Source organism: Pteropus medius, unplaced genomic scaffold (genome assembly GCF_902729225.1).
Source record: "Pteropus medius unplaced genomic scaffold, Ma_sr-lr_union100, whole genome shotgun sequence".
Lineage (NCBI taxonomy): Eukaryota > Metazoa > Chordata > Mammalia > Chiroptera > Pteropodidae > Pteropus > Pteropus medius.
This window is the reverse complement of record NW_024352787.1, coordinates 22,186,466-22,197,055: the sequence shown is the minus strand read 5'-3', so window position 1 is coordinate 22,197,055 and position 10,590 is coordinate 22,186,466. Positions and strand designations below refer to the sequence as shown.

At 31.7% G+C, this 10,590-nt stretch overlaps 1 pseudogene; it reads left to right on the top strand.

Moving 5' to 3' along the window:
- The first annotated feature begins 9,862 nt into the window (after positions 1-9,862).
- On the top strand, positions 9,863-9,981 carry LOC120591874 (uncharacterized; annotated as a pseudogene).
- The last annotated feature ends 609 nt before the right edge of the window (positions 9,982-10,590 follow it).

Below are 10,590 nucleotides of genomic sequence, written 5' to 3'. Positions count from 1 at the left end.
TGAATTCAGTAAATTAGCAGGATACAGAAATATTCAGAAGTTGGTTGCATATTTATACACCAATAATGAGCTATCATAAAGAGAAATTGAGAAAACAATCTCACTTATAATTTCATCAAAAAGAATAAAACCTAGGAATAAATTTAACTAAAGAGGTAAAAAGACCTGGACTTAGAAAATTATCAAAATACCGATGGCATTCTTCACAGAACTAGAACAAATAATCCTAAAATTTATACGGAACCACAAAAGATGCCATATGGCCAAAGAAATCTTGAGAAAAAAGAACAAAATTGGAGGTATCATGCTACATGATATCAAACTATATTACAAGGCAATAGCAATTAAAACAGCATGGTATTAGCATAAAAATAGAGACCCCAGGTGTAATCCCTCGTTTATATGGTCAATAATCTATGACAAAGGAGTCAAGAATATATAATCGGGTAAAGTCTGTTTAGTAAATGGTTTTGGGAAAACTGGACAGATGTATACACAAAAAAGGAAACTGGACCATTTTCTTACACTGTATACAAGAATAAACTTAAAAACAATTAAAGATTTAAATATAAGACCTGAAACCATAAAACTTCTAGAAGAAAACATAGGCAGCAAACTCTTTGACATTATTCTTAGTAATATTTTTTTGGATATTTCTCCTCAGGCAAAGGAAACAATAGAAAAAATAAACCAATTGGACTACATCAAACCAAAAAAGCTTTTACACAGCAAAGGAAATCATCAACCAAATGAAAAGACAAGCTACTAAATGGGAAAAGATATTCACCAATGATGTATAAGGGGTTAATATACAAAATGTATAAACAACTCATGCAACTTAACATCCAAAAAACAATCAATTAAAAATGGGCAGGGGGCCTGAATAGACATTTCTCCAAAGAGGATATAGAAATGGCCAATAGACCTATGAAAAGATGCTCAGCGTCACTAATCATCAGAAAAATGCAAATTGAAACCACAGTGAGATGTCATCTCACACCTATTATAATGGCTATCATCAATAAATCAACAAACAACAAGTGTTTGTTGATGAGGGTGTGGAGAAAAGGAAACCCTTGTGAACAGTTGATTGGTGCAGCTATTATAGAAAGCAGTATGGAGGTTCCTCAAAAAATTAAAAATAGAACTACCACATGACCCAGCAAACTCACTTCTGGGTATTTATCTGAAGAAACCCAAAACACTAATTCAAAAAGACATACTCACTTCTATGTTTATTGCAGCTTTATTTACAATAGCCAAGTTATGGAAACAATCTAAGTGTCCATTGATAGATGATTGGATAAGGAAATCATACACACACACACAATGGAATATTACTGGGCCATAAAAAAATGACATCCTGCCATTTGTGGCAGCATGGATGGACCTAGTGAGTATAATCCTATGGGAAATAAGTCAGACAGAGAAAGACAAATACCATATAATTTCACTTACATGTGGACACTAAAAAACAAAATAAATGAACAAACAAAACAGAAACAAATACACAGATACAGAGAACAAACTGATGGTTGCCAGATGGCAGGAGGTTTGGGGGCCTGGGTGAAAAAGGTGAAGGAATTAAGAAGTACAAATTGGCATTTGCAAAATGGTCACAGTGATGTAAATTATAGTATAGAGAATATAGTCGATAATATTATAACTATGTCAGTTGGGTACTAGACTTATCAGAGGAACACTTTGTAAGTTATATAAATGTGTAACCAGTATATTGTACACTAATATAACATTGAATGTCAACTGTAATTTAAAAATAAATGAATTTAAAAATACATCTTCACTTTCTTGAATAATATTATACCTTATTATTTTAAAAATGTATTTTGTTATTAAAATTTTTTGAAATTATTTAGAATTAGGAGAGGAATAAATACATAGTGTCCCCAACTCCCCCACCCCTGCCCAAAAAAGTATGAAGCAAAGCCAGACAATATAAAAGCAAGGATTGGGTGCATTGAAGAAAAAACAGAAAACAAAATATGGTAACAAGAAAAAAAAATGTGTGCCAAAACAACAGCAAACATAATACGTACAATGAAATTAAAAAGGAAAACAAAAACCTGGACTAAATATATGCAACATAGATAAGACTCAATTATTTTCCTGAGCATACATAAACTTCTATAAATCAATGAGAAAAAGATAACAATAGAATAATTAGCGAAGTACACCAAATGAGAAGTACATTTTTTAAAAGTACATGTTTAAATTAATTAATAAATAAATATACCAAAGAAAAATGTGAGGTTATTCTTATCCTATCAGATTGACAAGAGTTAAAAATACAAAGAAAATCTAGTGTGAGTGAAAACATAGGAAAATATTTCCTCTCAGTCAATGCTGGTGAAATGTAAATTACACCTCAATTCAAGAAGGAAACTGAAAATATGTATCGAAATTTAAATGCACATGAGCTTACTCTTAGGTGCAAAAATTCCAGTTCTAAGCATTCATCCTAAAATGATAATCAGTCAATTAAACAAAGATGTTAATAAAGATATGAAATATAGTATTGTTAATTTTCGTGAAAATTTTGGATCAAAGTAAGTGCCTATCAATAAAGAACTAAATGATTAAAGGATGGTATATCCATATAATAAATATTATAAATTGAAATGGAATGATGCCTATGACTTATTGTTCAGTGATTACAAGTTACAAAATACTTTGTCTAGTATCATACCATTTTTTAAAAAGTTATATGCACCTAAATTACATGTATATGACCCAGCAATGTATCTCTTGTGTATATAACCAATAAAAAAGGCATTTATATGCTCAAAAAGAATACGCTAGAATATTTATAGCAGCAGTATTCATAATAGCCCGAACTGGAAACCACCCAAATGCCCATCAACAATAAAATGGATAAATAAATTATGATATATTTACACAATGGAGAAAGAATGTATTTCAATAATAATGAATGACAACCCCCTAAAACCATATGGATGAACCTCACAAATATAATCAAGTGAAAGAAGATAAAGTAGGATACATGCTTCGTGATTATATTTTAATAAAATTTAAAATTCGACATAAGTAATCTATGTCATTAGAAGTCAAGACAGTAGCTATCCTTGGGTTTGTAGGGAGTGTACTTTGACTGGAAGCGGATATGAAGATGGCTTCTGGGATACTCGCAGGGCGCTAGTTACATGGGTGTGTTCAGCTTGTGGTAGTCTGTACGCTTATGATTTGTGCTCTTTTCTACATACACACACACATGCACATACACCCATACACACAAAAGGTATACATGCACAAAGAGATGTCAGGAAGAACAATAGCAGAAATATTAATAGTGGCTTTATCTGAAGAGGGGATTCATTTGGCTTCTTTCTGTGTATTTGTCTGTACCAATAGGTTCACATACGTAAAGACACAATTTAACACAATGAATGAAAATAAATTTACTGAACATTCAGTTCAAGAAGTTATAAGAATAAACAATCAAAATGGGAACATAGGATGAATGAAGTAATAAAAATAATAGCTAGAAAATAATCAGATAATATGGAGGTAGACTGAAAATGATTGATACATTTCCTTCCAAATCACCGTTAATGAACTTATGAATACAAACACAAAGCAGAAAATAGCAATTTAACCATAAGCCAAAGAACTAGGGGAATTTCTGCTGATTTCACCATCATAGAAAATGATTTGAAAACTACTTTTAAAACAGGCTTATTGAGGTATAATTGACATATAATAAACTGCATATAAAGTACACAATTTGATAAGTTTATAATATGTGTGAAAACATCACAACAATCAAGATGATAAATTTACCCACTGTCCTCTAAAGTTTCCTCATCTCTTTTTAATCTCTTCCTCCCACTTCCCAAATCTTCTCTCCTTATCCATAAAAGTCATTATAGTTTCTATTTTCTAGAATTTTATAGAAATAGAATTATACTGTATGTACTTTTATATGGCTTCTTTACCTCAGTATAATTATTTTGATAGTTATCCACATTTTTGTAAGTAGCAATAGTTTGCTGAGTAGTATTACATTGTATAAATATATCTTAATTTATTAATCTACTAAACTATTGATGGACATTTAGGTTCTTTCTAGTTTTTTTCTATTACAAATAAAGTTGCAATGAGCAGTCATGTTTGAGTCTTTGTATGAACTTATTCTTTCATTACAGTGGCTCAATCTCTAGAGGTGGAATGGCAGGTCATATGACAGATGTGTTAAGACTACATTAATGTATTAAGATGTGTTTAACTGTTTGAAAAGCTGCTGAATTGTTATGCAAAGTGGTTGTACCATTTTACATTTTCACCAGCAGTGTATGAGCATTCCAGTGGCTCTACTTTCTCACCATCACTTGCTATAGCTAGTCATTTTAATTTTAGACATTTTACTAGGTATGTAATTTCATCTCATTTTATTTTTCAGTTGCATTTCCCTGATGATGATGTTGAATATCTTCTCAAGTGCTTATTTATCATATGTATATCTTATTTAGCGATTTATCTGTTCATATCTTTAACCTATTTTTATATTGAGTTATTTTTTATTGAATTTGGAGAGCTCTTTGTTTGTTTTGGATACAAGTCCTTTATAAGATATGTAATTTACAGGTATTTTCACTCTGAGGTTTGTCTTTTCATTTTCTTAACATTATCTTTCAAAGAGAAAGTTCTTAATTTAGATGAGTCTAGTTTATTAAATTAATAAAATTTTACAGATAATATTTTTGGGGATATACTTTTAAGATACTTGTTAACCCAAAGTCACAAAGATTTTCTCTTACGGTTTTGTCTAGAAGTTTTATAATCTTATGCTTTACATTCAAGCCTATGATTCATTATGAGTTTGGTTTTTTATATCATAAGATGTACAGATGGATGGATGGATGAATGGGTGTGTTACATTTTGAGATCTAGGTGTTTCAACAAGTTTTGTTGACACAGCTATTCTTTCTCCACTGAATTGTCTTTGTACTCTTGTTGAAAAATCAATTGACTAGGCTTTCACGTCTAAGTAAAAGTCTAAGTATGTCTCCCACTGAATGCCATCTAAAACCATGGGAAAATGCATGGAGCAGCTATTTAAGGACTCTAAAAATAAATACTAACAGGCTGGTTGGGGAAAAATATGAGAATTCAAAGGGCTATCAACTGGTGATGAGTTTATCATTTTTTTCTTCTGGTATTTCCAGGCCTGAATGAAATGCAATCTGAAATTCGAAAGTGAGAATTAGTACAGCAGAAAAAGCTCCAGGAGATGCCTCAAGTTTTGTCTTGAATGAGAATGTGGTTGCCTATGTTTCAGATAGAGTATAAAAATTCTCCATCAACCTTTTCTTCAAACTTTTCTCTATTCTCTTGCATCTTAGCCCCTAAACAATCTTTAGAAGCAAAAGCAATAGTGACAATGACAGCCACCAGAAGCCTAAAACTTTGAGAAAGGAGGACCATCCTGCACAATCAGATAATATATGATCCTAAAGGGTGAGAAAGACCTGCAGTGCTTCTTGTCTCTATCTGTCCTTCCTCTGCTTGTCCCTGACATAAGTGCAGTTGCATAAAGGGTGCAGTAATTTGAGGAAACTAAAGTTTTAGCTTCCTAGCTAGAGGGCCCAAATGGAGAGTTCCAGGGAAATGAAAAGTGCTGACAAATTCCTAGATAGGGAAAAGTGTGATAAAAGTCTACTTCTAGTTGTTTATAAATTTCTGAGCTTAACTCCACATGAGCAGATCGATCTTATCCTAATGAGCATATGTATACTTTGAGAACTGAACAATGTGTTAGACAATAGCCCAGGTGCCAAACTAGCCACTGATGTCACACACACAGAACAAATCTGAATAGCAATGCAAAGCCTTTGAAGACTTAACTGAAATTAATTGGAACTGCAACCAACATAACACTGGTTGGAACTTGAGGCCTGAACCCAACCAGGCTGACTGCCTAACACACACACACAAAATAATATTGTCTATCATGTGTAAACAACCCTGAGTCACATAACTAAATATTCTAAATGTCTTGGATACAATCCTAAATTCTCAAAATACAAAGAAGCAGAAAAGAACAAGAACCAGAAAAATCTAAATTTGCTTGGAAAGAGATAACCAACACATGTCAATTTCATGAGAATGTGGACATTGAAATTAGCTGACAAATACTATAAAGCAGTTATCATAAAATGCTCCAAGAAGTAAGGGTGACCACTATTAAAAAGAATGAAAATTTAAGAGGTCTCAACAAAGAAATATAAGATAAAAATGAAAATTTTAAAACCTAAAAATACAGTAAGCAAAATGAAAACATTTGATGAGCTCCACATGAGATAATAAAGGAAAGAGCCAGAGAACTTGAAGAAAGATCCATAAAAGTCATGCAATCTGAACAACACAGAGAAAAAAAAAGTCTTGAAAAAGTGACAGAGCCTAAGGGACCTGTAGAAAATTATCAAAAGGTATAATAATTCATATTATCAGAGTCCCAAAGGAGAAGAAAAATAATGTGGTACAAAAAAAAATAGTATTTAAAGACGTGATGGCTAAAACCGTCTTAAATTTGGCAAAAGATATAAACCTACAGATACAAGGAGATCAGAGAACTATAAAAGATACATTCAAAGAAGTTCATGCCAAGACACTTCATAAACAGATGAGAACTAAGACAAAGAAAAAAATCTTGAAATCAGAGGAAAATGGTGTATTTTTTATTGGAGAATGATGATTCATATAACTGTGGATTTCTCATGAGAAATCCGAAAGGCCAGAAGGAAATATAGCAATACTATTAAAGTAATGAAAGAATAGAACTGTTAACCAAGAATTCTATATACAGCAAAAATATAATTCAGAAATGAAGGTGAAATAATGACATTCGCAAATACAAGAAAACAAAGAGAATTTCTTGCCAGCAGAATTGCTCTTAAAAAATTGTTAAAAGAAAGTCTTTAGACAGAAGGTAAATGATACAAAAAGGAAACTAGGAACATTGGGAATGAAGGACTGACTATTCCTCTGTTGAAATAGGCTTAATAGATTAAAGTAAAAATTATAATATTATTTTTTGGAGTTTCCAATGTATGTAGGAGTAAAATATAAGATAATGACAACATAAAAGAGGGAATAAAGGGACCTGTGGTAGTAAGATTTCTACATAAGATAGGTAGTGACGTCAGTGAGAATGAGAGAATAGGGAACTCTAAAATTCTGATCCTCCCTAAAAGTAATTTTAAAAATGGCAAAATAAAAAGTCAGAATTAACTTTTTTTGGAAGTCTAGAAACTAGCCAAAGCTTGCAAAAACCCAGGAACCAATGGCTGAATTTTGGTAAAAACAATAAGCTTGGTGGCATGTCCACTTAAGCTAGTTCCTGCTCCTCAGATCACTAGTAGCCTTAAAAATGACAGTGCACATTGCCAGTATTCGTACCACAGAAGCAAAATGAACCACATTCATGAAGAATTGTAATTATTCTGTTTTGATCTAGAGGCTCAAAAGCCTTGACTTTATCTCACCTAACATGGAATTCACCCAGTGTGAAAGCCACTACACAATGTCAGTAGCTGAAAACATTTACAGGCAAATGGTTTAGTCACTGCTGCCTGAGACGATGGATAACAATTGGGGTAAACAATAGACTAACCAGAAGTTTAAGTGAAAAGCCTGAGATGAAACACTTTGGGAGAAAAGAATTTTGAAAAGCTCTAATATATTCCTGGGGATTTAGGAAGCAATATGCATTCCCATGGCTGTAAGTATGCTCAGGAAAGACCTGAGAAGGCCTTAAGTACTCATCTCTGGCTGACCTTTAAGCTCTATACAAGTACAAAGTGAAAACTATGCCAGACTCATCAACTTCCTAACTGATTGTTGAAGGCATGCCCCAACATACACACGTAGTCCATCTGCAAAGATTGGGAGATATTTTGGTTTCAAGAATTTAAGGAAATCTCTGTTCAATAGCTGACTACTAAATTAACAGAACAGAGATTTCAGTGGCAACACATGACCAAAAATGCAGATTTTTAATATTAGTTCAGAGAAGCCAATAAACAAACAAACAACTAAAACAAACAGCAACAACAAATACTGGGGAGAGGAAGATGATCTCATTTCCAGAATTATCTCATTATAGTAGTCAAAATGTCTAGCATGCAACAAAAAATTACAGGGCATACAAAGAAACAAGAAAGTATGGTTCATTTCTCCACAGAGAAAAAAGACAATCAATAGAAATTTTCCTTGAGGAAGTCCAGATGTTGAACATACTAGACATAGACTTTATAACGGCTATTTTGAAAATGTTCGAAGAGCTAACAGAAACTATGTCTAAAGAGCTAAAGTACAATAATATCCAAATTTGAAATCTATATCAAAATTCCAACTGTCTTTTTGCAAAAATGGACACACTAATTCTAAAATTCATATGGAATTTCAAGGGACCCTGAATAGCCAATCTTGTTATTTGAAATCTTACTACAAAGCTACAGTTATCAAAATAGTGTGGTACTGACATAAGAATTTTAAAAAATTATAACAATGGAATAGAATTGAGAGCCCAGAAATAAACCCTTACATTAACAGTTAATTGATTTTTAACCACAGAAAGAACAGTCTTTTCTACAAATGGTCCTGAACAAGTGGTTATTCATAAAGCCAAAGGACAAATTTGAACCCCTACCTCATATCATATATAAAAATTAACTCAAAATGGATCAAAGACCTAAATGTAAAAACTAAAACTCTAAAACTCTTAAGAAGAAACAGGTGTAAATTTTTATTACCTTGGGTTACATAAGAGCTTCTTAAATAGGACACAGAGAGCACAAACAACCAAAGAAAAAAATTAATTGAACTTTATCAAAATTAGAAACTTTTTTGATTCAAAAGACCCTATCAAGATAGTGAAAAGACAACTCACAGAATGAGAGAAAATATTTGCACATTATATATCTGATAATGGTCTAATATCTAGAATATAAAGAACCCTTTCAACTCAATAACAAGAAAAAAACAAATAATCCATTTGAAAGGACAAAAGATTTAAATATTCTCCAAAAATATATACAAATGGTCAATAAGCATATGAAAAGATGCTCAATATTATTAGTTTCTAGAGAAATGCAAATCAAAACCACAATAAAATCAAAATCCACTAGGATGACAATAATAATATTAACGAGTGTTGGGAAGAATGTGGAGACATTATAAATTTTATGTATTACTGGTGAGAATGTAAAGTCATGTAGTCATTTTGGAAAATAGCTTGGTAGTACCTCAAAAAATTAAACATACAATTACTATTGAACCTAGAATTCTACTCCTAAAATATACAAAAAGAATTAAAAACATATGTTCACACAAAATAATTGTACATTACTGTTTCTAGCAGCATTATTCATAATAGCTAAAAATTGGAAAATTTTCAAAATGTCCATCAAGTGATAAATAAACAAAATATAGTATATCCATATAATGAAATATTATTCTGCCAAATAAAGGAATGAAGTACTAATGTATGCTACAACATAGCTGAATCTGAAAACATTATGTTAAGTGAAAGAAGTCAGACACAAAAGGCCACATATGATATGATTCAATTTGTAAGAAATGTCCAGAATAGGCAAATCTGGAGAGACAAAATGCAGATGAGTGGTTGCAATGGGATGGGAAGAAGAGAAAGTGAGAGATATGGGATTTCTCTTTGAGGTCCTAAAAATGTTCTGAAATTCGGTAGTTGTGATGGTTGTACAGCATTATAAATATAGTATCAACCACTCAGTAATATACTTTAAAATACATGAATTTAATGAATTTCATGCTATGTAATTTTTATGTCAATAAATTAAATTTCGTCTATGGCCATGACACCTTGAACAAGGCCGATCCTATCTGATCTTGGAAGCTAAGCAGGGTCGGGCCTGGTTAGTACTTGGATGGGAGACCACCTAGGAAGACCAGGTGCTATAGGCATAAAAAATAAAAAAATAATAATAAGGGATTGTAAGCTGACAATGTCCTTGCAATCTGTGAGGTCAACCAAGGGTTGCCTTGCCTAAAAAATAAAAAATAAAATAAAATAAATTTTAATAAACAAATTTTTAAAATATGGATTTTAGTTAAATTGTAAAAAGTTAAGTATGCATATTGTAGTTCCTAGAGCAAACGTAGAAATATTAGCAAAGAAATATAGTCAATAACAATAATAAATTAAAATGTAATGCTAAATAGATGTTTAAATAACCCACAAGAAGAAAGGAAGAATAGAGGAATGAAAAATAGGATATAAACAAATCAGAAACAATAGGTTTCAGACATAAATCCAAGTATGTTAATAATTATATTAAAGGTAAATGGTTTAAGCACAATTAAAAAACAGAGATAGTCAGATATATCACTTCAAATATAATGATATAGGTGGGTTAAAAGTAAAAGAATGGAAAAAGTTACACAAAGTAAATACTAATCAAGAGGAAGATAGAGTTGCTATATTTATATCAGATAAAGTAGTCTTCTGAGCAAAAATCTTACCAAGCAAAAGAGGTACACTGTATATTGATGAATGGATGAATTCACTAAGAA